This window comes from Ascaphus truei, chromosome 12, assembly GCF_040206685.1.
Source record: "Ascaphus truei isolate aAscTru1 chromosome 12, aAscTru1.hap1, whole genome shotgun sequence".
Classification (NCBI taxonomy): Eukaryota; Metazoa; Chordata; class Amphibia; order Anura; family Ascaphidae; genus Ascaphus; species Ascaphus truei.
This window is the reverse complement of record NC_134494.1, coordinates 3,995,521-4,023,401: the sequence shown is the minus strand read 5'-3', so window position 1 is coordinate 4,023,401 and position 27,881 is coordinate 3,995,521. Positions and strand designations below refer to the sequence as shown.

At 42.1% G+C, this 27,881-nt stretch overlaps 1 protein-coding gene and 1 long non-coding RNA gene across 2 annotated transcripts in view; one reads left to right on the top strand and one right to left on the bottom strand.

Moving 5' to 3' along the window:
- Positions 1-27,881, bottom strand: part of LOC142464298 (uncharacterized) — a 429,853-nt gene that overhangs the window by 176,991 nt on the left and 224,981 nt on the right. The gene's annotated exons all lie outside the window — the stretch shown is intronic.
- LOC142464343 (uncharacterized) lies at positions 77-15,395 on the top strand. The gene is made up of 6 exons (XR_012787653.1): positions 77-563; positions 929-954; positions 3,379-3,530; positions 4,392-4,439; positions 14,705-14,886; positions 14,984-15,395. It is a non-coding gene; the product is annotated as an uncharacterized LOC142464343 (long non-coding RNA).

Sequence of the window (27,881 nt, the reverse complement as noted above, 5' to 3'; positions counted from 1 at the left end):
CACTAATGTTACCTTATGTGTGTTGCATTCATTATAGGTGACTCAGGATACGGAATTAGGCCGTGGCTGTTGACCCCGGTGCTAAACCCTCAAACTCAAGCAGAGGAGAGGTACAATGCTGCCCATATTTCTACGCGATCTGTTATAGAGAGGACATTTGGCCTACTCAAAACCAGATTTAGGTGTCTCGACAGAACTGGTGGGGCTCTACAGTATAAGCCACAAAAAGTGTCTGATATAATAATTGCCTGTTGCATTTTGCACAATGTGGCACTCAGACATAATATACATACAGACATGGGTCAGGCTTTGGAAGAGGAGCATCCCACCAATGTAGCAGCTGAAAACGAACAAACAGCCAGTGGTGCCGAGACACGCCAGAATGTCATAAGTAGTTTTTTTTCTTGTAAGTAAATACATATATGTTCACAGTACAACTTTGATATATTAATTATGTTATATTAACATTACATTTATTATAATAACCTTCTTTTAGGACACAGATGAATATGGGTAGCACACCTTTCTGTTCTCTGCTGTGTTGACAAAGGCATGTGGCACCGGTATGTTATTCTTGCACAGGTTATATAATCCTTATTCCAATGTAAACTAGTTGTATGTATGTGATTACAACAAGTGTTACAAACGAGTAATTTACTAACATTGTGTTGTTGCAGATGCAAACACAATACACATAGTATGGGCATAGTCATTCATTATTGCAGTATGGTTACATACAATCGTATTGTTACACTGTTACATGTGCATCAATATGATGTATACACCAGGCAGCTTGTCATATTTTATGTGACACATTATACATGGTGTTTCATATGTAACACCAAATAGACACTTAGGTGTGTTGCTAACGTTAATGAAGATGTCATGTACATGTTTGGAATTTATGTATTGTTTAATTTTGTTATAGGTATATCTCCTCTATGACTGAGCATGGTATGTATATGAACTGACATCTGTCATAAGATGTGGCTACCTCTATATACGTATAATTATAGGATGTATAAACCCAACATAGTAGTCCACTTAAAATCTTACATACATGTCGTTTTTCTATCATATACATGCGTTCACATACTCTTCATGTTTCAGGTGCATTGTATGTGAAAATTATTAGTGACATGATATCACATTTAATTAATGTACCCTTACAAATTCAATTTTTGTTATATGGGGGTGGGTGGAGATAAGGGGATAAATGCTGCTATTGTTTTGCTTACACGATGACATTAACCCCAGATGCACATGAGTGATCATAATACTCCATACATGAATGCCTGTAATCACACCAATGGTTTGTACAGCTTGTATGTTGCAATGTATGTGATTATTAATGCTATCAATGAATGGTAAACATTCTTTTTACATTGCCACATGTGTATGTATAAGTCACACGTGTGTTGATGTGACCTACATGTAACAAGTGTCAAACTGTTCAAACAAAGCAAAATTGACCAACAATTTATTAATAATTTTGCATAATTCATTTCACCCAATGACAATGTTGTTACTATAGTTGGAATGTATTACACCTCAGTTCATCATTATTATGATGATCATTTACAAGTATTCTCAACATATGAAGGTAAATCTCGTGCACATTTGCATAGGCACACATATGAAGACCACTGTTTGTGTGTGTATCAATTTGTGAATTATGCATGTATAACACCGTCAAATCATAAGATCAGATTTATTATGTTAGCTTATATCATCATACTCACTTTACTCTATATGTGTTTAACCTTTAATAAACACAGTGAACTATAGTTAGTTTGCCAAATGAAATATACACAGAAAAGTTAATGTTTACAATATAAGTACCTATTTTTCCTAACATGCATTATAGTTGTGTACTACATGTTGGCATAAAACTAGTTTGCCACACTCCAAAACAATTTTAACAACATCCCCATGTAACATGAGAAGTTATACATTAAATGTATACTTGGTTTTAAGTCTCCTTTACATACTTTCGACACTCATACATCCCATTATAAAATATAGTAAACAAATGTGTTAGCTGAGTGGGAATGGTTGTTATATATGAAACTGAGCATGGCATATAATGTTAGTAAAATATAAAATTCACACATAACATTGAAACAAACCAGTTTTGCAACATCATAATGTTAATTAAGTGGTTATGTAAAATAGGCATAACCAGATCACATTTTGTATTGTTTGTTAGTATGCGCTACAAGCATTATAAAAATTGATGCATATGTCGTTTATTAGTCCGTCGCTCCTCCTCACAGTCATCTCATATAACGTTTGACTCTTCTGAAATCATACATTGATCCCATTGATTCTTCCCCGACATCTCTGAAATAAAGTAAACACATCATGGTCACAGATGGCACCTTTATATATGTGTAGCCGTGACAACGCGTTACACATTTATATATGATTGTGTATATCTACGCGTAATTCACTTATATGCTAGAAGTGCAAGGTAACAAGTAAACATCATTATGTATCCTTTTGTTCATTGCGTTGCAGGCATAACTATGGATATGATATTTCCGGTGCCTGTATACATAAGAATGTGCGCGCACATCTTAATTAGTGCACGCACTTCACGATTGGGTCGACTAAGTTTTCGCGCATGCGCTAAACAATGTGTACGCTGCGCGTTCAATACATGTTGTTACTAGCATGAAGCATATAATATGCCTGTGAAATCCAAAGTACGCTAAAACGACATCGTTATGAACACGTACTTCTGTAAACTTTTAAAACGGTCGTGTGTGGACGGAAACAACGGCACATCAGGCAATCTGGCAATACAATACGTGTGACGTGATGTTAAGGCAGCGTTAAGTGCATGCAAACACTCCTCCCACTTAATTAACATTGGGCTAGGGCACTTTGCACGGCCACAAGCACAGACGCGCGCGCATGACACAGTGCAGTAACCGTAACAATAACAAACGGACACAGCCAATAGCCTTTGACGCGCGCACGTCGGTTGGGGGTGGGGCTTACATCCGTAATCCTTTTTAAGGATGCCTTGGCAGATGACAAGGGTCCCACGTCATATGTGGCCGACCCGGTTTTTTTGTACGATGCAGCATGATAACATAAGAGGTATGTGTTACACTTATGGTAACATGTTGCTATGATATGTTTAACTACATAGGAAACTAATTATATTTTCTCCTTTAGCAATGTGTAGTAAGGTTAATGGTTGTACTATATTGCAATAGGAAACAATGTGTTTGTGAATGCTACATGTAATGCTGTCTGCAATGTTACGCTGTATCCATGCATTTAGAGTACAAATGGTGAATATTTAAAAGTTAATACTTGTAACGGTCCGTGAACGCATAACCATTATAATATTTACCATTCTTGTAGAAGTAACTGTTCGTTTGGCTGCAACTGTTCGCTCCAGAAAGACACTGCATTTTCATCCATGCTTGAGGCAACCGTTGAATCCTGAAGCAGACATAACTCCATGAGGCGCTCATAGGAATCGCCACTGCCTTCTTCAAAAGATACGTGCGGAGGTAAGTACAGTTCTTGGTTTTGCCAATCAAATGGGTTTTGACCTGGAAGGTTGGGAAACCAATCAGCAGAGTTCTGTTCATGTTCCATCTGTGCTTCAGGAATGGAGGGTGCAGATATTGCAGCAGGTATCCAATCTGACGGAACATTAGTAGCGGATCCATTGCTATTGTTATTCGGAATAAATATGCTATTTATCAGAATATAAGTGCCATGTTCCATGGTAATTTTAAATTGTGGAGCAATCTGCCAAAATCCATACCTTTCCTGTTGGTTATCTTGGACACGTTCAAATAACTGATTTGTACTTAAAGTGAATCGTACAGATGATTTAAAATTTTCTGCGCGGCTCGGCTCTTGGTTATTCACGAGTTGCAGTCTTTTTCAACTTCATGTGAAACTAGTAAAGTCTTATCGGTTGTGGCTATTTTGAAGGTCACAACAAAATTTCTATGTTGCACTCCTTATTTCGAGCACCAATTCGAATGTGTAAAAATAATTGGAACACATGTTTTCTGATAAGATAGCAAATGCAGTGAAAGTCCCATTGGTTTTCACGTAATCTACATTCTGTCATCAAGTGTCCAAAATTAATTAAAAAACAATGTGGTTGCGAAAATGTACTGTTCCCATCATGAAAAAACTGTACACTGGGATGAGATATAAACACACCTGCTAATGTTTTTCTCAGTGTATTATGTTCTACATTTTAGTGTGTATGTTTGTGTCTGGTGAACTTTGTATGGGTCAAACATATTGACTATTTGTGTGTATACATACATATATATTTCTTCTCTTACAAATGAAATGTATATATCTGTTTGTGTGTATGTTACTGTATTTAAGGCCTTCTATTTCAACAGGGATTGTTAGATTGCTCAGACTTCATTCAAAGGTTTAACCATTACAGGGTAAGTATGTTTGAGGGCCAATTATACTCAGCTGTGTCCAATTAGGAGTTAACAGCAAACAAGGCCTTTTGAGAGTTTACAAGGGCTGTAGTGTTACAACATATAATATATCTATTTAATCCAGTTCTAGACTGAACATATTGATGGGAGTAAGTAGGGCTTGTTTCCAAATTATTTAAATGGTGATAAAGGTGAGTGAATTATGTGCTTCATAATATTAGGCCCATATTGTTAAAGGGTAACATCATTTATATTTCACTAACATATAAGATGAGTTATGACAATACTGTGTGTTGCCAATAAAACATCATATGTGTTGTGTACAAAAAAGTTAATACAAATTTAGTTGTTTGATACTATATATATATATATATATATATATATATATATATATATATATATATTGTGACAAACGCCCCTCTTTTGTAGTGCTGACGTCTGTCTGGGTTCTTCCCGACACAGTCTTCTAGGGTTATTTAATACAAAAACAGGATCATGCAAAGTATTAAGCTGCTTAACTCAGGCTTCTGCCTGCTTTATTTTCATCCAAGTAAGGTACTGCAGCTTTAACATGTGTAGGTTAGAGGTACTCAGATACTTTCATTCAGCAGTTCACTCATTTCATTGTTACAGTATTTCCCACACTGTTATTTCAAGTAAAAAGAAACCAAATTATATAAACAAAATCCTATCCCTTTCAGGGATCTAACTACACATAGAATCAGTCTCTCTAACAGCTGCTGGCCAACTAACCTGGTTCCCCAGCTTAAAACAATGCTCTCTCATTTAGGGTCACTTAGATACAGCACAGTCTTTTAGCAACAGCAGTAAACATTTGTTTGGTCTTATCTGTTCGTGGTGGGAACTCGGTCCCGTGTCCAGGCAAATCCTCTGGTACTGTGATACGTGGAGGGGCCGTCAACCCCGATACTGGATGCAGGGGAGCAGCGATACCCCCAGCCTCCAGGCTCCAAGGAGAGAGAGAGAGAAATGCAAAACCTCTCTGCTCTAAATACCTGTGCATGTGATTAGAAGAGCAGGTGAGGGAGAACTAGAGCCATGGTAATCTGTGGTCTGGATTTTCCATCCAGCTGCCTGAGTTAATGGGAAGCTGTGGAACGGATCATTTGTAACTATTCCTGCACTTTCTGCTCTAAAATGGGGCAGAAAGCTGCCTAACATCTTTGGACTATGTCACATATCCCCCTCCCCAGCTCACACCTACTGGGGTGAGCGGCCATGGACCTCACTGGGGTGAGCGTCCTACCTGAAATACTTGAGCTAACTCCTCAGTACAACATTAAGTATTCACATGACACGAATATGAACTTTTTCCACGGCAATTATGGACAATAGGTTTCGTCATAAGAGACTATACTTGGCAAACATATTTTTTTTTTTGTTGCTCTCTATTAGGGAACTATTTTGAAAAATAAATGTCTAGCACACATTCTTGCAACCCAGGATCTGCTAAATATATTCACAAAACCAGACAATTTCTATTACCTCCCTGGGTTTTTCTACTCTAGAATATGAACCTCATTATAAATTTACCAACCGAAAAGGGCATTTTTTTTTTTTTTTTTTTTTTTTCCCATATTGTAAGCAACCAATATATTTTTTTTTTTTCTTATACTACAGCCTTGTAATCTTAAGGGCCATCAACCCTGTATATTAATTTGTAGTTTAGCTACATTTTCAACACAGAGAACCAATATAACATTGTAATATTGACAAAAATGCTTATTTGCAAAGTTAAGTGTCCGTGACATAGTCCACACGTGTAATAAAAAAAAAAAATCGGTCAGTTCCCCCAAACATTTTTTTTTTTTTTTTTTTTGACTTCCAGTCTATTGCATCCTTTGACTTTATTTCATAGTCCGCTGCAACCTGCAAATGACTGGACTGTTTCTTTAGCTTCTGATGAGACCCTTGGACCGGATTCTCCTTGGCTCCACAGTGTGGTCCAGATTGGTGAGATATGGAACTATTCAGGCGCCGTGTTAACCTTCGTTGTTTTTTCTTTTCAATCTTTGATTTCCCTTTTGTGGCCATTATCAGGCCTTTGGGTTTTGGAGACCTAGTTGCCTCTGTACAAACGTAGTCCATATTAACCACGTCATCAGGATCTGTCAACAAGTTTGTGTTTTCAGGAACTGCCACCCACTTGGCTAAAACATCTTCTGTGGTGTCCTGGGTGTGTCCACTGGTTTGATAATCTTCTGGACAACGTAAATGAAATTGAGGATCTGGATTTTTGAATCCCAGATCAGGGAGAATATTCTCAGGAGGGTGCCTATCTGTTTCTGGAATAACAGCAGCACAATCAAAGTAAATTCTTTCTCCTTCCTCTTTGTCATCAGTGAGGGCATTGAGTTTACGTTCCCTGGTCTCCTTTTGTGACCGTGTCTCTTTTAGCCTTGGAATCTCTTTCTCCAACTTCATCTTTATAGCAAATCGTAATATTGCAACAGCATTGAAGATACACGTATAGGAACGTACAGCTTGCTTGGTTAGGAGGTAGGATTGATAGCCCGACTGAACCACTTTAGCCGCTTCTCCCATGTCCGTCATCTGTTTCAGAGCGAGGTTTAACTCTGTTTCATTTTCTCTATTCTTAACCTGCAGCTGCAGGTGCTCCTTCCGGGTCTTGTCCAGCTCCAGCTGCAGCCGGGCCCCCTCATTTGCCGTGTGGTCCAGCTGCTTGTAGATATCGGCCATCTCGCTTTTATAGCGCAGTGTCAGGCAAACCACCTGACGGACGGACACCTCCTCTCTCTTGGCGCACTGTATCTCGCGCTCAGCCATCTGCTTCTGCAGCTCTTCAACCTGATCGTGCCAGACCTCCCTCAGGGTCTTCACCTCTTTCTGGTGCTTGCTCTGGGTTTGCATCAGCGCCTCCATTTTTTGGAGCTCTGCAGTTTGTGTCGCCTGGATCGCCGCTGATTCTGTATTCTGCAGTGCTTCCTGCATTTCTAACTTTTCCTGGATCAATTGCTTCTCCACTTTTTCTGCTTGGTGAAGCTTCTCATCACCTTCACTGATCTGGTCAGTCAAGTCTGAATTTTTCTGTGTCAGACTTACATTCTCTCTTTTTACAGTCTCTAAATTACTCAGGGTATTCTCATAGGTTTTCTTCAATGTACACAGCTCTGTGCTGCGAGCGTAGACCTCATGGCGTGAGAGTTCCAGCTCTGCTTTAAGCGCGCTAGCCTCTTGCCGAGAAACTCCCAACTCTGTGATGAAGTTTTGCACATCTTTCTGGGACATCTCATAGCATAGTTTCCAGTCAGTTCTTGTTTTCTTTGATTCGCTTGGCTCTCTGCCTATGATGGTAGCAGTAGCCTTTGTCATCTCTAGGCGTGTCGTCATTCCTGGGACGATTGCGCCAGGCCCTATGGGCTGTTGCTCATCTCGGCGCCTTTCTGACGCATGTCCTGACAGTGCAGGTTCAAGTGGCTCGGTCACTTCCCCTGTGACTTGAGGAACAGTTTTCTTTCTTTTTGCTTTATTAGCTCCAGAGATATCAGTGGTCCTGGGCACACACTCACTGTTATCAGCTTCCACATCTTGCTTGCACTCACAGGGCGTTGCTTGCTTTTGCAGCTGTTTGTCTTTGAAAATTTTGGGGCACACATCTTCCATGTGACCTACTTCACGACAGGCCCAGCATACTAAATTCATCTGTGGGTACGGCTCTCCTCCAGGGTCGTGATCATAGTATGGCCTGAAGGGACACTGTTTTGTATGGTTACGTACATTACACAACAAACATTTCACGTCGGCCATTTTAGAAACCCGGCAGGGACAATTTGCTAGCTGCAATTTCACTTACTTCAGCAGCTTACATACAGCACTTGCTAGCTGCAAATTCACTCACTTCAGCAAAAGGCATAAGCTTTACAAACAGCACTTGCTAGATGCAAATTTTTTTTTTTTTTTTTTCTTCAGCAAAACATTTTGGTTTTCTGTTTGGGTTCAGTGTGCTATTGCATCCACACTTCGCACATTCTCTGTGTATGCTAGAAGCACAACTGATATACACAGCGGGACAGACTTCACTCATAGCATCTGTACTTTAGTTCAGCTGGGCGGCCATTTTAACCCCCCGCATTTATTTGCAAACCCACAGACTTTTTAGTGTCTGCCCGCATTCTCCACCATATGTGACAAACGCCCCTCTTTTGTAGTGCTGACGTCTGTCTGGGTTCTTCCCGACACAGTCTTCTAGGGTTATTTAATACAAAAACAGGATCATGCAAAGTATTAAGCTGCTTAACTCAGGCTTCTGCCTGCTTTATTTTCATCCAAGTAAGGTACTGCAGCTTTAACATGTGTAGGTTAGAGGTACTCAGATACTTTCATTCAGCAGTTCACTCATTTCATTGTTACAGTATTTCCTACACTGTTATTTCAAGTAAAAAGAAACCAAATTATATAAACAAAATCCTATCCCTTTCAGGGATCTAACTACACATAGAATCAGTCTCTCTAACAGTTGCTGGCCAACTAACCTGGTTCCCCAGCTTAAAACAATGCTCTCTCATTTAGGGTCACTTAGATACAGCACAGTCTTTTAGCAACAGCAGTAAACATTTGTTTGGTCTTATCTGTTCGTGGTGGGAACTCGGTCCCGTGTCCAGGCAAATCCTCTGGTACTGTGATACGTGGAGGGGCCGTCAACCCCGATACTGGATGCAGGGGAGCAGCGATACCCCCAGCCTCCAGGCTCCAAGGAGAGAGAGAGAGAAATGCAAAACCTCTCTGCTCTAAATACCTGTGCATGTGATTAGAAGAGCAGGTGAGGGAGAACTAGAGCCATGGTAATCTGTGGTCTGGATTTTCCATCCAGCTGCCTGAGTTAATGGGAAGCTGTGGAACGGATCATTTGTAACTATTCCTGCACTTTCTGCTCTAAAATGGGGCAGAAAGCTGCCTAACATCTTTGGACTATGTCACATATCCCCCTCCCCAGCTCACACCTACTGGGGTGAGCGGCCATGGACCTCACTGGGGTGAGCGTCCTACCTGAAATACTTGAGCTAACTCCTCAGTACAACATTAAGTATTCACATGACACGAATATGAACTTTTTCCACGGCAATTATGGACAATAGGTTTCGTCATAAGAGACTATACTTGGCAAACATATTTTTTTTTTTGTTGCTCTCTATTAGGGAACTATTTTGAAAAATAAATGTCTAGCACACATTCTTGCAACCCAGGATCTGCTAAATATATTCACAAAACCAGACAATTTCTATTACCTCCCTGGGTTTTTCTACTCTAGAATATGAACCTCATTATAAATTTACCAACCGAAAAGGGCATTTTTTTTTTTTTTTTTTTTTTTTCCATATTGTAAGCAACCAATATTTTTTTTTTTTTCTTATACTACAGCCTTGTAATCTTAAGGGCCATCAACCCTGTATATTAATTTGTAGTTTAGCTACATTTTCAACACAGAGAACCAATATAACATTGTAATATTGACAAAAATGCTTATTTGCAAAGTTAAGTGTCCGTGACATAGTCCACACGTGTAATAAAAAAAATAAATCGGTCAGTTCCCCCAAACATTTTTTTTTTTTTTTTTTTTTGACTTCCAGTCTATTGCATCCTTTGACTTTATTTCATAGTCCTCTGCAACCTGCAAATGACTGGACTGTTTCTTTAGCTTCTGATGAGACCCTTGGACCGGATTCTCCTTGGCTCCACAGTGTGGTCCAGATTGGTGAGATATGGAACTATTCAGGCGCCGTGTTAACCTTCGTTGTTTTTTCTTTTCAATCTTTGATTTCCCTTTTGTGGCCATTATCAGGCCTTTGGGTTTTGGAGACCTAGTTGCCTCTGTACAAACGTAGTCCATATTAACCACGTCATCAGGATCTGTCAACAAGTTTGTGTTTTCAGGAACTGCCACCCACTTGGCTAAAACATCTTCTGTGGTGTCCTGGGTGTGTCCACTGGTTTGATAATCTTCTGGACAACGTAAATGAAATTGAGGATCTGGATTTTTGAATCCCAGATCAGGGAGAATATTCTCAGGAGGGTGCCTATCTGTTTCTGGAATAACAGCAGCACAATCAAAGTAAATTCTTTCTCCTTCCTCTTTGTCATCAGTGAGGGCATTGAGTTTACGTTCCCTGGTCTCCTTTTGTGACCGTGTCTCTTTTAGCCTTGGAATCTCTTTCTCCAACTTCATCTTTATAGCAAATCGTAATATTGCAACAGCATTGAAGATACACGTATAGGAACGTACAGCTTGCTTGGTTAGGAGGTAGGATTGATAGCCCGACTGAACCACTTTAGCCGCTTCTCCCATGTCCGTCATCTGTTTCAGAGCGAGGTTTAACTCTGTTTCATTTTCTCTATTCTTAACCTGCAGCTGCAGGTGCTCCTTCCGGGTCTTGTCCAGCTCCAGCTGCAGCCGGGCCCCCTCATTTGCCGTGTGGTCCAGCTGCTTGTAGATATCGGCCATCTCGCTTTTATAGCGCAGTGTCAGGCAAACCACCTGACGGACGGACACCTCCTCTCTCTTGGCGCACTGTATCTCGCGCTCAGCCATCTGCTTCTGCAGCTCTTCAACCTGATCGTGCCAGACCTCCCTCAGGGTCTTCACCTCTTTCTGGTGCTTGCTCTGGGTTTGCATCAGCGCCTCCATTTTTTGGAGCTCTGCAGTTTGTGTCGCCTGGATCGCCGCTGATTCTGTATTCTGCAGTGCTTCCTGCATTTCTAACTTTTCCTGGATCAATTGCTTCTCCACTTTTTCTGCTTGGTGAAGCTTCTCATCACTTTCACTGATCTGGTCAGTCAAGTCTGAATTTTTCTGTGTCAGACTTACATTCTCTCTTTTTACAGTCTCTAAATTACTCAGGGTATTCTCATAGGTTTTCTTCAATGTACACAGCTCTGTGCTGCGAGCGTAGACCTCATGGCGTGAGAGTTCCAGCTCTGCTTTAAGCGCGCTAGCCTCTTGCCGAGAAACCCCCAACTCTGTGATGAAGTTTTGCACATCTTTCTGGGACATCTCATAGCATAGTTTCCAGTCAGTTCTTGTTTTCTTTGATTCGCTTGGCTCTCTGCCTATGATGGTAGCAGTAGCCTTTGTCATCTCTAGGCGTGTCGTCATTCCTGGGACGATTGCGCCAGGCCCTATGGGCTGTTGCTCATCTCGGCGCCTTTCTGACGCATGTCCTGACAGTGCAGGTTCAAGTGGCTCGGTCACTTCCCCTGTGACTTGAGGAACAGTTTTCTTTCTTTTTGCTTTATTAGCTCCAGAGATATCAGTGGTCCTGGGCACACACTCACTGTTATCAGCTTCCACATCTTGCTTGCACTCACAGGGCGTTGCTTGCTTTTGCAGCTGTTTGTCTTTGAAAATTTTGGGGCACACATCTTCCATGTGACCTACTTCACGACAGGCCCAGCATACTAAATTCATCTGTGGGTACGGCTCTCCTCCAGGGTCGTGATCATAGTATGGCCTGAAGGGACACTGTTTTGTATGGTTACGTACATTACACAACAAACATTTCACGTCGGCCATTTTAGAAACCCGGCAGGGACAATTTGCTAGCTGCAATTTCACTTACTTCAGCAGCTTACATACAGCACTTGCTAGCTGCAAATTCACTCACTTCAGCAAAAGGCATAAGCTTTACAAACAGCACTTGCTAGATGCAAATTTTTTTTTTTTTTTTCTTCAGCAAAACATTTTGGTTTTCTGTTTGGGTTCAGGGTGCTATTGCATCCACACTTCGCACATTCTCTGTGTATGCTAGAAGCACAACTGATATACACAGCGGGACAGACTTCACTCATAGCATCTGTACTTTAGTTCAGCTGGGCGGCCATTTTAACCCCCCGCATTTATTTGCAAACCCACAGACTTTTTAGTGTCTGCCCGCATTCTCCACCATATGTGACAAACGCCCCTCTTTTGTAGTGCTGACATCTGTCTGGGTTCTTCCCGACACAGTCTTCTAGGGTTATTTAATACAAAAACAGGATCATGCAAAGTATTAAGCTGCTTAACTCAGGCTTCTGCCTGCTTTATTTTCATCCAAGTAAGGTACTGCAGCTTTAACATGTGTAGGTTAGAGGTACTCAGATACTTTCATTCAGCAGTTCACTCATTTCATTGTTACAGTATTTCCCACACTGTTATTTCAAGTAAAAAGAAACCAAATTATATAAACAAAATCCTATCCCTTTCAGGGATCTAACTACACATAGAATCAGTCTCTCTAACAGCTGCTGGCCAACTAACCTGGTTCCCCAGCTTAAAACAATGCTCTCTCATTTAGGGTCACTTAGATACAGCACAGTCTTTTAGCAACAGCAGTAAACATTTGTTTGGTCTTATCTGTTCGTGGTGGGAACTCGGTCCCGTGTCCAGGCAAATCCTCTGGTACTGTGATACGTGGAGGGGCCGTCAACCCCGATACTGGATGCAGGGGAGCAGCGATACCCCCAGCCTCCAGGCTCCAAGGAGAGAGAGAGAGAAATGCAAAACCTCTCTGCTCTAAATACCTGTGCATGTGATTAGAAGAGCAGGTGAGGGAGAACTAGAGCCATGGTAATCTGTGGTCTGGATTTTCCATCCAGCTGCCTGAGTTAATGGGAAGCTGTGGAACGGATCATTTGTAACTATTCCTGCACTTTCTGCTCTAAAATGGGGCAGAAAGCTGCCTAACATCTTTGGACTATGTCACAATATATATATATATATATATAATCAAAAAATAAATAGATGATACCGTTCTGTGGCTAACAAAATGCTTTTATTTGTGCGAGCTTTCGAGATACACTGATCTCTTCTTCCGGCGATGTTACAATGAATGAAGCAAGGATAACTTAAAAACAGTGTCTCTTGGAATGTTATCTGTGCTTGTCCTTCCCCCGGTGTGGATGTGTTTTATGGCTAGAGGTGTCAAAGGGTAACTGAAAGCAAGTGAAGAAAGAGTGTGTATGTGTATCAGTGTGAATAAAAATGAATGGAGAGCCCACAGTATAAACAGTGCTCTACACAAGGTGTGTGTGGAGTAACTATATATATAGTTATACACATTCACAGATATGTTCTTGTAAGCAGTACACATACATGATGAAAGGACTAAATTAAGAAGTTTCAATAAAGTTGAAGGTAACTAATAATTTTCATTGGGTCCTACTCTAAACTTACATGAAACTTGTTAGTAGTTACATAAATATTTTATGTTACTTGCATGTGAATAATATTCACATGCAATTAGTACCTAAATTACCTAACAAACACACCCCACTACAATGTTTTTAATCTAAGTGAATATCACCTTCTCCAACCATTGCAACTGTGTAATGTAGGACCATTACTAAACAGATGATTAATACGTACAAATTATGTATATTATGCACTCATTGTGACTGAACATTTCCAAACCTTCACGTGTACAAGGACATACGTGAATGTTTGGAAACAACAGGTGTTGATCATACATACAATATTAATTAGATAATCTGATTTCTACAACACAAAGCAACATACACTGGCGGCACACTTTATTAGAGTGCGGCCAGTTCCGCAAGCCGGGAGATTTCCCGGCTTGCTAGTGGCATCCCCTCGGCGTGCCGCGCGTCACCGATGCGCGGTCACGCGTCATCGGGTGCCTGCGCCCCCTGCACGCGCGTCCAGGGCTCCCCGAGGGAGCCCTGGTGTCCCGCGATGTGGGGGACGGCGGCAGGGGGTTCCGGGGGACCCGGCGGACCCGGAGAGGAGAGGGGGAAGCCCCGATCGGCGGGCCTCTCCTCCGAGGCTTCGGCGCGCGCCCGGGACATCCCGGTGCGCGCCAGGTTACTGTCGCGGCCGAGACCGGGCAAATGCTCGAATAAACTCGGCCGCAACAGTACAGATGTAGTTAATTAGAAAATTTATTTATTTTTGTCCTTTTGAGAGCGAGTCACAGGCCTGCTTGTTGTGGGTTAGGTTTTTTGTTTCCGTTTGCCAACAACTTTAACTATTACAGAGCCAGTTTGACTGGCCTGTGCCACTTCAGGGGCAGGGCTTGTGGGCAGTGAGACTTCAGGGCCAGGGCTTGTGGGCAGTGAGACTTCAGGGGCAGGGCTTGTGGGCAGTGAGACTTCAGGGGCAGGGCTTGTGGGCAGTGGCAGTTCTGAACAAGTTGGTACACAGTGTACAACTGCTTGCTCCGTTTTATGTTTCAGTTTTTTAGTATGTTTAAAATAACTGCTTATTAGTAATTGCTTGTGCATTTTTCTTTTAGGTGCCTCCTTAGTAGGTGTCAGCTCCAGATTTTGTACAGATGGCAGTGGTTGGATGTCGAGAGGAACATGAACAGAACTTTCAGCTAGTGTACCGGTAACATCCCTTGTTGGCGAACGAATATCAGATGCATGGGGTGAAAAAGTAGCAGCATCTAAAGATCCATCCTGTGATGGGTTGAAGGTGAATGGATGTGCTGTTGTCATTCTCAAGTGATTAACTTGGTTGAGCTGAACAACTACTGCTTCTAATGTGGTGTTTAAATTTTGTATCTGTTTAGGAACTTCTATGAAGACCCTGTGAAGATGTGCCAATTGTGATATGTTTTGTTCCTGCAGTGAGATCATCCTTTCGTGCAGTGAGATCATCCTTTCGTGCACTGACATAATATCTGAATGGCGACGATTTTCTGCTTCAACAGTTTTTTCTTCAGAAGCTGCTATTGCTGCGTATGTGTCAGTTGGTGGAGGAATTGCCTGTGTAACTCTTTCAATGGGAACCTCGTCATGGTCACTTGATAGCATTTCTGTGTCTTTGGCATCATCATGTTCTACAAATAAATGAACACATGATGAAATGGCATGCTAATGTCTGCTGTTTTACTCAGTTGTTATCACAGTGTATCATTACAATCTGCTAAGATGTTTGCATCGTTTTTATGACGTCACATTAAAATGTTCCTTGACATACTACTTATGTTTGGACTCAGTGTGAAATAAGAATGAATGAAAGGTTGTTCAAGACTCACAACTCCTACATCATACTGTCCATCCCAAATACAATGCATGTAGTATACAAAATTGTACTTTTTAGTGACACTAACTGATCCAATTTGAAACACATGTCTTAAACCATTAATTAACATGACAACATAACATATAGAATTGAACATATTATATGTCCATCGCCTCATACACTCACCTTCCAGGTGCAAGGAGCTGCATTACCCAGGTGAAGACACTTGCTCAGTCTCAGGTGACACATGTCCTCCAGGAGCAACTATATAGAAGAATAACATCAGTTGTTAAGTGACATGTGTACATCATGACCATAGAGTTAGTGTATCTTAAGTATGTATGGCTAACTAACAGCATAACTTCATGAAATGAAAAGATGTGTGTGGCAAACTGAACATGAATCTTTTGAATAAGCATGTACATGGCAGTGTAATTAGGACTTTTTATTTCACTAACATACCACGTTTAAGCAGTAGTGCGTTGTAACAATATTATAACTATTGCACATACTGCTGCGGCCAAGTTTATTCGAGCATTTGCCCGTTCTTGGCCACAGCAGTAGCCTGGCGCGCGCCCGAGTGTGACGGGCGCGCGCCGAAGCAGCGGAAGAGTGCCCTCCGATCGGGGCGCTCTCCCTACCGCTACCGGGTCCGCCGGGTCCCCCAGAACCCCCTGCCGCCGTCCCGCAGATCGCGGGACACCAGGGCTCCCTCGGGGAGCCCTGGACGCGCGTGCAGGGGGCGCAGGCTCCCGAAGACGCGTGACCGCGCGTCTATGACGCGCGGCACGCCGAGGGGCAGCCACAAGCAAGCCGGGAAATATCCCGGCTTGCGGTACCGACCACACTGCAATAAAGTGTGTCGGTACTGTACACTGCATATGTTGTGCAGTAATATCACTATCATAATGTACATCACTATCATGAGATCAACGATGACAATGGTTTTCAACAAGTATGTACTATTTGACAAGTTCTTCTTTTTGTAACAGGATATGTGTGGTAAATAAATTGAACCTGTTGCAGGGCTAAATGTGGCTGTCACTCAACAACACAACACTTGCAGTGTGTCGCTCACAGATGCTGTTGGTGTTATAGTTTGGTGTTGATATAATTTCAACAATAGATCTGAGTGAACGAATGTGTTATGTACGTTTTGATACATAATGCTTTGGTGGGTGATTTTCTACATACAGTTACGATTTGAAATGACTGTGATGAACTTATGTTCAGCTTGTCAGGTTTCAAGAACTTTACACCTTCCCCCAAAAGGTGATATCACCGTGACCTTTCAATTAATTCAACCACCTGTAAGTGGTCTCGACAAAGTAGACCTTATTAGAAGGTTCTGTGCAAAACCCCACCCCCTGTGTTCACGTGTATGCTGTGATGACATAATAATTGCAGCTGGTTTAACACAATGTTAGATGATGTAAATCCTATTATGAAGTGAGCTACCTATGAACACAATTACATAACATACACTGGCGACACAGTTTATTACACTGCGGCCAGATCCGCAAGCCGGGAGATTTCCCGGCTTGCTAGTGGCCGCCCCTCGGCGTGCCGCGCGTCATAGACGCGCGGTCACGCGTCTTCGGGAGCGTGCGCCCCCTGCACGCGCGTCCAGGGGCTCCCCGAGGGAGCCCTGGTGTCCCGCGATCGCGGGACAGCGGCAGGGGGTTCCGGGGGACCCGGCGGACCCGGCAGCGGTAGGGAGAGCGCCCCGATCGGAGGGCGCTCTTCCGCTGCTTCGGCGCGCGCCCGTCACTCTCGGGCGCGCGCCAGGCTACTGCTGCGGCACAGAACGGGCAAATGCTCGAATAAACTGTGCCGCAGCAGTATGCAAGGTGTGCATCATTATGCTCTCTGTATATGACATGAAGCAAAAAAACACCTTTTAATAACCTACAGCAAATGTGTTAATGCAAGTGATGTTTGTTGTCCGTAGCTATATCTTTGGTGCATGATTTCAAGAGGCAGTCATGGCGTGTTTGTAGGTGTCAAATAAACTACATTTACATAAATATTACATATATGTCAGTACTGCAACACTACATAATAATGTTTGTTCATTAGCATGTGTTACAGATGTGTGCAACCCTGTTGTTACCCATCTTCGGACAGCATACATTGCTTCCACTGCAGCAAAGGATTGTGGGAGATGACATGCAAATGAGCACGCAGTGCAACGTGATACATTTTAAAATGCTTTTAGTAGGACAAGTACATCTAAAAATATCTTGCTCTATATATATATATATATATATATAGAGAGAGAGAGACATATATACATATATAGATGTAGGTATGCTTCTATTGGGAGGAAAGTATAAATAGCAGCGGAAAATTGTAAAAGAACTGTCACCAACGACACGCCTATTACAGTAACATTTCTCACTTGGTGGAAATTCTGAGGGAAATATACCGATGTCTCTGTCACCGGCCAAACCCTCCACGACGACGGGAAGTAATTTTTCCCTAAGCTGCTCCTCCAATGGAGTTAATATGAGCCGTGTTGCTGGCGGCCCACCTCCAGTGCAAGAAGCATGAATGCGTTGTTGTTGTATTTTCTTTTTTAAATTTGACCTAATATCGTCGAATCTCTTGCGACAATTATTCTTGTCCCTGACACGATTCCCACATGCATTCACACCAAGTATTATTTCATTCCACTTCTCATTTCTGCTTGCTGAACTTGTCCGCCCTTGAAATACATACAACATATATGACGTGAATTCCTAATAATAAAACTATACATTTCCTACACTGCTAGTTGTTCCAAGAGATACCAAACATGCTGGTTTATGTGTAATATGTGAAGCACATGAGCATTCACTTGTAAACATAGACATGTAAGGAAGCTTGCATTAATATGGTATGAAGTTTGCGCCAATTGAACGACGGAGTGTTGTTGTCGTTGTAACGCATGATAAAAATATGTGATTACAATATAATGTATATTGCTAGATATTATGGACCCATATTTGCATATGAACACACCTCACATAACCTAGGATCACATGTATTTGAAGAATGAATGCAAAGGTAAACTTACCTACTAAATGTCCAGACAAGACAGAGTAGGGGGAGCGAGGGATGAGTAAAAGCACAGATGGAGAAGATATTGACGAGCAGTAATTACAATTGGTACACTACAATTCGGTGGGGGGAGGGGGGTGGGGGTTAGGATGGTAAATGGTAAATCGAAAGACGTAATCTGTCTAATAATTGCTTACACGGCCTTGTGCAAACACCATCTCAAGTTGGTATCTTTGCAGTGGATGCTGCCCCTACTGCAACGATGTGCAGGGGGGGGGGGGACTTTAAAGTATAGATCAATAAGTACTCACACGGCCCAGTGTGAGTAGAGGTGTAGGGCAGATGTCTTTCAGGTGAGCACCTACGACCCCCGGTCAGGGATATTGCAGGGGTGCTTTACACACTCCTGCTGGCAGGCAGGAAGTTCAATGCAGGTCTTTCTTTTACTCTTCCCGTTCTGGGTTCCTTCCCCTCCCCGTTTCGGTCAGGGGTATGGGTGAGGCAGAAATGATTTAAAGGGATCAGTGATGTTCTTAAAAACATACAAGTTTAATAAACATAAAATTGGATCCACAACAGTTGCACTCACATAATATAGAAAATATCTTGGTGCGCTTCCGTGGCTGTTGATGGCAGTGGTCGCAGCTGCTCTTTACTCCGCGTCCGGAGTCGGAATAGATGGCTGTTCCTGGCGCGGCTGTGACTGCAAACTGACTCCTTCAGCAACGGAAGCCCCAAAGTTCCAAACTTGGTCACAGAATTAGAGCAACGCGTTTCGCCGATTGGACGGCTTCCTCAGGCTCATTCAATGACGCACTGAGGGTCAGATGAGCTTATATAGACCCTCAGTTTGCTAATTAATTAAGTAGCATAATATATATCTTGCCAATGCGTGTAATCAGTGTATTAATCTATACACAAGTGTTACACTCCCTATTATACTCGATCGTCCAATGCAGTTACAATAATGAAATTAATAAAATTGCTACACTTATTTCTGTGTATTTTATTAGCAATTATAATTGCTTTTCGTTTGTAATGAGTTAAAACTTGGTGCTGTCACCTGATGGTAGTCTTTAGCACCTGACATATGCATTCTCAATTTATAATATATTAATTTCCATACTATGTTTTTAGAACAACATTCTTCTACCAAAACACAGCAGTGATGTGGGGTGAAACACTCCACTCCATGCTCCTAATTTAAGGACTTATGCACCCTTTTAGAGTGTATAATTTAGCTATACTGAGATAACTTAAGGGTGTAAATTAATTTTAAATAACTGTTGTTATCTTAGTGATTAAAAGATATGGTTGTGGTGCTGGCATCTAGCTGACCATCAATTAAGTATAACCTACTTTGGCTTAGTATGGGTGTATTTTGCTTAACATCCAATGATTTGAAAATGGACATAAATCGCTCTAGAGACATATTATGCACAATAAAGTATAATAACAACTAATTTCTGGTTAAATATTACCTAGCCTTTGAGTAAAAACAATCGAATTTCTAATAGACATTTTTCTGATAATCTTTTTTATCTTGCACAAATCCATTGTTAGTGGGGATTTTGGTTGGAATACAGTCCCATCTAATTGACAGGTTATATCTCCAGACATCTTTAGTAATAAAGTGCATTCACTTGCTTTATACAATGAAATTTAAAAACTCTTTAGTTTTAAAAAACATGAGGTATAGATAACAACAATTTACATTCAGATCGCTACACAACATAAATAACTATAGTGACAACATCATAATGGTGTTAAAGGCAATATTCGAGATGCCCTTGCCATCTCTCTCTATATGTCTATTTGCTAATTTGTAGTTCCTTATAAGGATACTATTTTTACTAGAATGACTTGAAGTTACATTCGACATTGTGAAGTAGGATAGAGTCTCAATATGCATAAGGAGAGAATGAATTAGAAAGGTGAGAGGGGAGGGGGGCGAGGGGGGGGGGGGATATGGAAAGACAGGGAAAAGGGGGGAAGACAAGTGTTAGTTATTTGCCCAATTGGGTTCTATACAGAATTGCAAATGGAGCTCCAGTTATAACAAATAGGCTCATAAAAATGCAGGGATGTCTAGATCTGCATTAAGGCCGTGCGGTGCTAGAGTCTTGAGTTGGTAAATCCAGAACGTTTCTCTCTGTCTTAAACGTCTGACTCTATCGCCCCCACGCCAATTCTCAGCTACCAATTCAATTCCTCTATAATGTAGGCCCGATGGGTCCCCCCCATGGGCCAAACTGAAATGGACTGGTACGCTGTGGGTTGTAAGGCCTCTCCTGATATTGCCTATGTGTTCCAGTATGCGGACCCTCAGATTTCTTGTTGTCCGGCCCACATACTGGAGTCCACACGGGCATTCGAGCAGATACACCACGAAGGTAGTTCTACAATTTATAAAGTGTTTGGTTTTAAAAACCTCCTTCGTGACTTTAGAGCTAAAATTTAATGTTTGTTTCTCCGCATGCTTGCACGCTTTGCAATCAAAGCATTTAAAAAAACCTACGGGTTTTGGTAGCCAACACTCTTCCTGAATTCGTTTCTCCTTTCTGAATGTGCTGGGCACTAGTTGGTTCTTAATGTTATTTGCTCTCTTGAAAATAACTCTAGGTGTCTCCGGTAAGTGTTCTCCCAAAACTATGTCTTTGCGTAGAACATGCCAGTGTCTTTTGAGGATCTTTTTTATGTTCTCAGCTTCATTGTTGTACCTGGTGATAAATGGTACCACAAAGTCCATCTTGTCTTTCTTTTGTTTGGGTACTAACAGCTGTTCCTCGCTTAGTTGTGAGGCTCTGGTTAGAGCATTCTCAATAATCTCTGGCCTGTAATGTCTCTCCTCAAACCTATTTTTCAGGATATTGGCCTGCTCTTTAAATACCTCCATATCGGAGCAATTCCGTCTAATACGTCGGAATTGCCCATAGGGTATATTGTTAAGCCATCTCTGATGATGACAGCTGCTGTTTAGGAGAAAATTACTAGCATCAACTTCCTTGAAATAAGTTTTTGTTTTGATATCTTTGTTTTCTATATATATTGTTAGATCAAGGAAGTTGATGCTATCCGAACTCCTCTCAGATGTAAAAGTAAGGTTTACTTTATTACTATTTATGTAGTTCAAGAAAAGGTCTAGGTCTTCGTCGTTTCCCTCCCAGATGATGAGCACATCATCGATATATCGTTTCCACAGGACCAGGTTTGCTCCAAAGGGGTTGCCGGCCCAAATGTTATTATCCTCCCAGTATGACATAAAGATGTTGGCATAGCTCGGAGCAAACCTGGTCCCCATTGCGGTGCCGCATTTCTGTAAAAACATGTGCCCATCAAACCAGAACAGATTGTGTGTTAAGATGAATCTTATTCCATCTATTAAGAATCTTTTCTGGTCTTGGGGGATTGTATGGTCATTCTCAAGTGCAGATGCTACCGCTGCACATCCATCTGTGTGCCTTATTGAGGTATACAGAGATGTGACATCGCAGGTTACTAGCCTATAGCTATCCTTCCACTGAACTGAGGACAAAACATTAAGAACCTGGAGTGTATCTCTTAGATATGACTTCGCACTCGTGGCATACTTTTGCAGATAGAGGTCGACATATTCTGAAAAGTTCTGCGTGAGGGACCCTATGCCCGAGATAATTGGTCTCCCGGGAGGTTTCTGTCTGTTTTTATGGATCTTGGGCAAGAAATAAAAAACCGGTCTGATTGGATCGGTCTTGAGTAAGTAATCAAACTCCTTCTCGCCCAAGATTCCTAAGTCCTTAGCTGCACGCAGCATAGATGTCAATTCTTCTTTGTAAATGGTCGAGGGGTCGTGGACTAGTTCTTCGTATGTGATTCCGTCGCTAAGAATACGCTGTGGTTCAGTGTGGTAGTAACTAGTGTCCATTACGACTACTCCCCCTCCCTTATCCGCAGGTTTTATTGTGATACTTGTGTCATCGGTCAGAGTTTTTAATGCCTGTCTCTCCTCACGGGTCAAGTTGCCCCGTTGTTTTGTTTCCTTTTTGGCCAGTTTTTCAAAGTCGTCAAGGATTAATTTATTGAAGACCTCTAAAAACTGGCCTTTACAGTGACTTGGGAAAAAGCTCGATTTGTTTTTTAGATTCGTATGTACAAAAACACCTTGGTCAGATTGACTGTCTGAATTGGTAACAGTGGTTGATATTGTTTGGCCTTTGGACGGGTCCAAATTGTTTTTATTTAGAAAAAATCTTTTTACAGTTAGCTGGCGAAGGTATTTATGTGCGTCAATAAAAAGGTCGAAACCGCTCGGGCCTCTGGAGGGCGCAAAGTTTAAACCTTTAGCCAAGACCTTTGTCTGAGTGGCGTCCAGGGTCTTTGAGCTCAAGTTGAATACACTGCTTAATGAGCTGGTCTTTTCCCTAATTTTCCTTCTTCCCCTTTTCCCTCTCTTTCTCTTTTCTTTCCCCTCCCCTCTGATGTCCCTGGTATCCCGGGGTCGTCCAGACACGTGTACCTGTTCTGTGTTTCTATAGGTGTCTGAGGGGCCTGTTCTAAAAAAGAGACTCCTGTTTTAGTTCTATCGGTTCTTTCCCAAATGGGACTTCTATGTGTACAGAGTTCCTCTCTTCTTTCCCTTGGTTCTCGTCTCCCCCTATGATCTTCAAACCTTTCCCTGGATCTTTCCTCCCTTGATCTTCTAGGTGATCTTTCTCTCCATGGGGAGCGTTCCCGTCTGGGGGAGCGTTCTCGTCTGGGTGAATATTCTCGTCTGCCCCGCCAGGTTTCCCTAGGGTGCCTATACTCCCTACTTAGGTGTGATTGGTCATAACCTTGCCTATAATGATAATCGGTATGTCTCCTCTCAGGCTCCCTTCTGTGGTCTCTCTCAGACTGTGTGTAGTCACCCCTCTTGTGATTTGTATTAGGATTTAGGGTTTTGTTGTTTTGATAATGGGTTTTTGGTGCTGTTGTATCCAGCTCTTTCCCCATCTCCTTAGCCTCAAAATTCTTGGGGGCTGCAATATTCTGATTGCTGATTGGGCTTCTCCTGGTTAAATGAACTAATGTAGGCTTATCCTTCCCTGCCATTGAGCTACTTCTGTCTCTTTTCTTTTGTTCTCTAGTTCCAGACTTGTCCCATTTCCTTTGCTTCCCTTCTCGGTAATCCTCCTCGTCCCTTACAAATTTCTTATTTTTGTTAATGAGTATGTTTCTCTCTAGGGTGTCCAACTCTTCAGATAATTTTTTATTTAGTATGTTAAAAGATGGGCAACTCATCAGAGGTTCTAATGTAGATTTTATCGTGTCAATTTCTGCGTCTAAATTTTTAAGTGTGATGTTATGGTGAGATATTAATAAATTCATCAAGTCAATGCTGCATGTGTCGAGAATTTTCTCCCACATGCATGCATGCTCGATCTCCGTTAGTTCGAATGAGGATGGTTTGTTCACCCTCAGGCCTCTCGGAATTCTTGAGACCCTGAGGTATTCCTCTAAATAGGAACGGTCTAGCAAAATGCGTAGTTCTTTTTTCATGAATTTATCTAGTTTCTCGAATTCTGACTTGATGATATCTGCAGTGTTTACTACTTCTTTAATACTCAATTTGCTTTCCATATCATTGCACCTGAGTGCCCTTTTTTCAAATACGCTCTGTGCAATGATAATGGCTTCAGGATTTGTGAGGGAGGTTGCATCTTCAGCCACCTCCATCTCAGCCATACTGAAATCTGGGACTAAAAAGGTTAGCAGCCACCGGTGAGGATTATGAAAGGGGATGGACAGTGTGGAGGAACCAGGCGCTTACCTTTAGTATCAGAGTTACAGAGTGGCGATGTCACCAGTGATTGTGGTTAATTGGTGTGTTGTTTCTTGTGATCCCTTCTGCTGCTACCCCTAGTAAAGGGATGATCCAAAGCCCTTAGGAAACGTAGAGACAAGACAGAGTAGGGGGAGCGAGGGATGAGTAAAAGCACAGATGGAGAAGATATTGACGAGCAGTAATTACAATTGGTACACTACAATTCGGTGGGGGGAGGGGGGTGGGGGTTAGGATGGTAAATGGTAAATCGAAAGACGTAATCTGTCTAATAATTGCTTACACGGCCTTGTGCAAACACCATCTCAAGTTGGTATCTTTGCAGTGGATGCTGCCCCTACTGCAACGATGTGCAGGGGGGGGGGGGGGGGACTTTAAAGTATAGATCAATAAGTACTCACACGGCCCAGTGTGAGTAGAGGTGTAGGGCAGATGTCTTTCAGGTGAGCACCTACGACCCCCGGTCAGGGATATTGCAGGGGTGCTTTACACACTCCTGCTGGCAGGCAGGAAGTTCAATGCAGGTCTTTCTTTTACTCTTCCCGTTCTGGGTTCCTTCCCCTCCCCGTTTCGGTCAGGGGTATGGGTGAGGCAGAAATTATTTAAAGGGATCAGTGATGTTCTTAAAAACATACAAGTTTAATAAACATAAAATTGGATCCACAACAGTTGCACTCACCTAATATAGAAAATATCTTGGTGCGCTTCCGTGGCTGTTGATGGCAGTGGTCGCAGCTGCTCTTTACTCCGCGTCCGGAGTCGGAATAGATGGCTGTTCCTGGCGCGGCTGTGACTGCAAACTGACTCCTTCAGCAACGGAAGCCCCAAAGTTCCAAACTTGGTCACAGAATTAGAGCAACGCGTTTCGCCGATTGGACGGCTTCCTCAGGCTCATTCAATGACGCACTGAGGGTCAGATGAGCTTATATAGACCCTCAGTTTGCTAATTAATTAAGTAGCATAATATATATCTTGCCAATGCGTGTAATCAGTGTATTAATCTATACACAAGTGTTACACTCCCTATTATACTCGATCGTCCAATGCAGTTACAATAATGAAATTAATAAAATTGCTACACTTATTTCTGTGTATTTTATTAGCAATTATAATTGCTTTTCGTTTGTAATGAGTTAAAACTTGGTGCTGTCACCTGATGGTAGTCTTTAGCACCTGACTTTTGTAATTACTGCTCGTCAATATCTTCTCCATCTGTGCTTTTACTCATCCCTCGCTCCCCCTACTCTGTCTTGTCTCTACGTTTCCTAAGGGCTGTGGATCATCCCTTTACTAGGGGTAGCAGCAGAAGGGATCACAAGAAACAACACACCAATTAACCACAATCACTGGTGACATCGCCACTCTGTAACTCTGATACTAAAGGTAAGCGCCTGGTTCCTCCACACTGTCCATCCCCTTTCATAATCCTCACCGGTGGCTGCTAACCTTTTTAGTCCCAGATTTCAGTATGGCTGAGATAGAGGTGGCTGAAGATGCAACCTCCCTCACAAATCCTGAAGCCATTATCATTGCACAGAGCGTATTTGAAAAAAGGGCACTCAGGTGCAATGATATGGAAAGCAAATTGAGTATTAAAGAAGTAGTAAACACTGCAGATATCATCAAGTCAGAATTCGAGAAACTAGATAAATTCATGAAAAAAGAACTACGCATTTTGCTAGACCGTTCCTATTTAGAGGAATACCTCAGGGTCTCAAGAATTCCGAGAGGCCTGAGGGTGAACAAACCATCCTCATTCGAACTAACGGAGATCGAGCATGCATGCATGTGGGAGAAAATTCTCGACACATGCAGCATTGACTTGATGAATTTATTAATATCTCACCATAACATCACACTTAAAAATTTAGACGCAGAAATTGACACGATAAAATCTACATTAGAACCTCTGATGAGTTGCCCATCTTTTAACATACTAAATAAAAAATTATCTGAAGAGTTGGACACCCTAGAGAGAAACATACTCATTAACAAAAATAAGAAATTTGTAAGGGACGAGGAGGATTACCGAGAAGGGAAGCAAAGGAAATGGGACAAGTCTGGAACTAGATAACAAAAGAAAAGAGACAGAAGTAGCTCAATGGCAGGGAAGGATAAGCCTACATTAGTTCATTTAACCAGGAGAAGCCCAATCAGCAATCAGAATATTGCAGCCCCCAAGAATTTTGAGGCTAAGGAGATGGGGAAAGAGCTGGATACAACAGCACCAAAAACCCATTATCAAAACAACAAAACCCTAAATCCTAATACAAATCACAAGAGGGGTGACTACACACGGTCTGAGAGAGACCACAGAAGGGAGCCTGAGAGGAGACATACCGATTATCATTATAGGCAAGGTTATGACCAATCACACCTAAGTAGGGAGTATAGGCACCCTAGGGAAACCTGGCGGGGCAGACGAGAATATTCACCCAGACGAGAACGCTCCCCCAGACGGGAACGCTCCCCATGGAGAGAAAGATCACCTAGAAGATCAAGGGAGGAAAGATCCAGGGAAAGGTTTGAAGATCATAGGGGGAGACGAGAACCAAGGGAAAGAAGAGAGGAACTCTGTACACATAGAAGTCCCATTTGGGAAAGAACCGATAGAACTAAAACAGGAGTCTCTTTTTTAGAACAGGCCCCTCAGACACCTATAGAAACACAGAACAGGTACACGTGTCTGGACGACCCCGGGATACCAGGGACATCAGAGGGGAGGGGAAAGAAAAGAGAAAGAGAGGGAAAAGGGGAAGAAGGAAAATTAGGGAAAAGACCAGCTCATTAAGCAGTGTATTCAACTTGAGCTCAAAGACCCTGGACGCCACTCAGACAAAGGTCTTGGCTAAAGGTTTAAACTTTGCGCCCTCCAGAGGCCCGAGCGGTTTCGACCTTTTTATTGACGCACATAAATACCTTCGCCAGCTAACTGTAAAAAGATTTTTTCTAAATAAAAACAATTTGGACCCGTCCAAAGGCCAAACAATATCAACCACTGTTACCAATTCAGACAGTCAATCTGACCAAGGTGTTTTTGTACATACGAATCTAAAAAACAAATCGAGCTTTTTCCCAAGTCACTGTAAAGGCCAGTTTTTAGAGGTCTTCAATAAATTAATCCTTGACGACTTTGAAAAACTGGCCAAAAAGGAAACAAAACAACGGGGCAACTTGACCCGTGAGGAGAGACAGGCATTAAAAACTCTGACCGATGACACAAGTATCACAATAAAACCTGCGGATAAGGGAGGGGGAGTAGTCGTAATGGACACTAGTTACTACCACACTGAATCACAGCGTATTCTTAGCGACGGAATCACATACGAAGAACTAGTCCACGACCCCTCGACCATTTACAAAGAAGAATTGACATCTATGCTGCGTGCAGCTAAGGACTTAGGAATCTTGGGCGAGAAGGAGTTTGATTACTTACTCAAGACCGATCCAATCAGACCGTTTTTTTATTTCTTGCCCAAGATCCATAAAAACAGACAGAAACCTCCCGGGAGACCAATTATCTCGGGCATAGGGTCCCTCACGCAGAACTTTTCAGAATATGTCGACCTCTATCTGCAAAAGTATGCCACGAGTGCGAAGT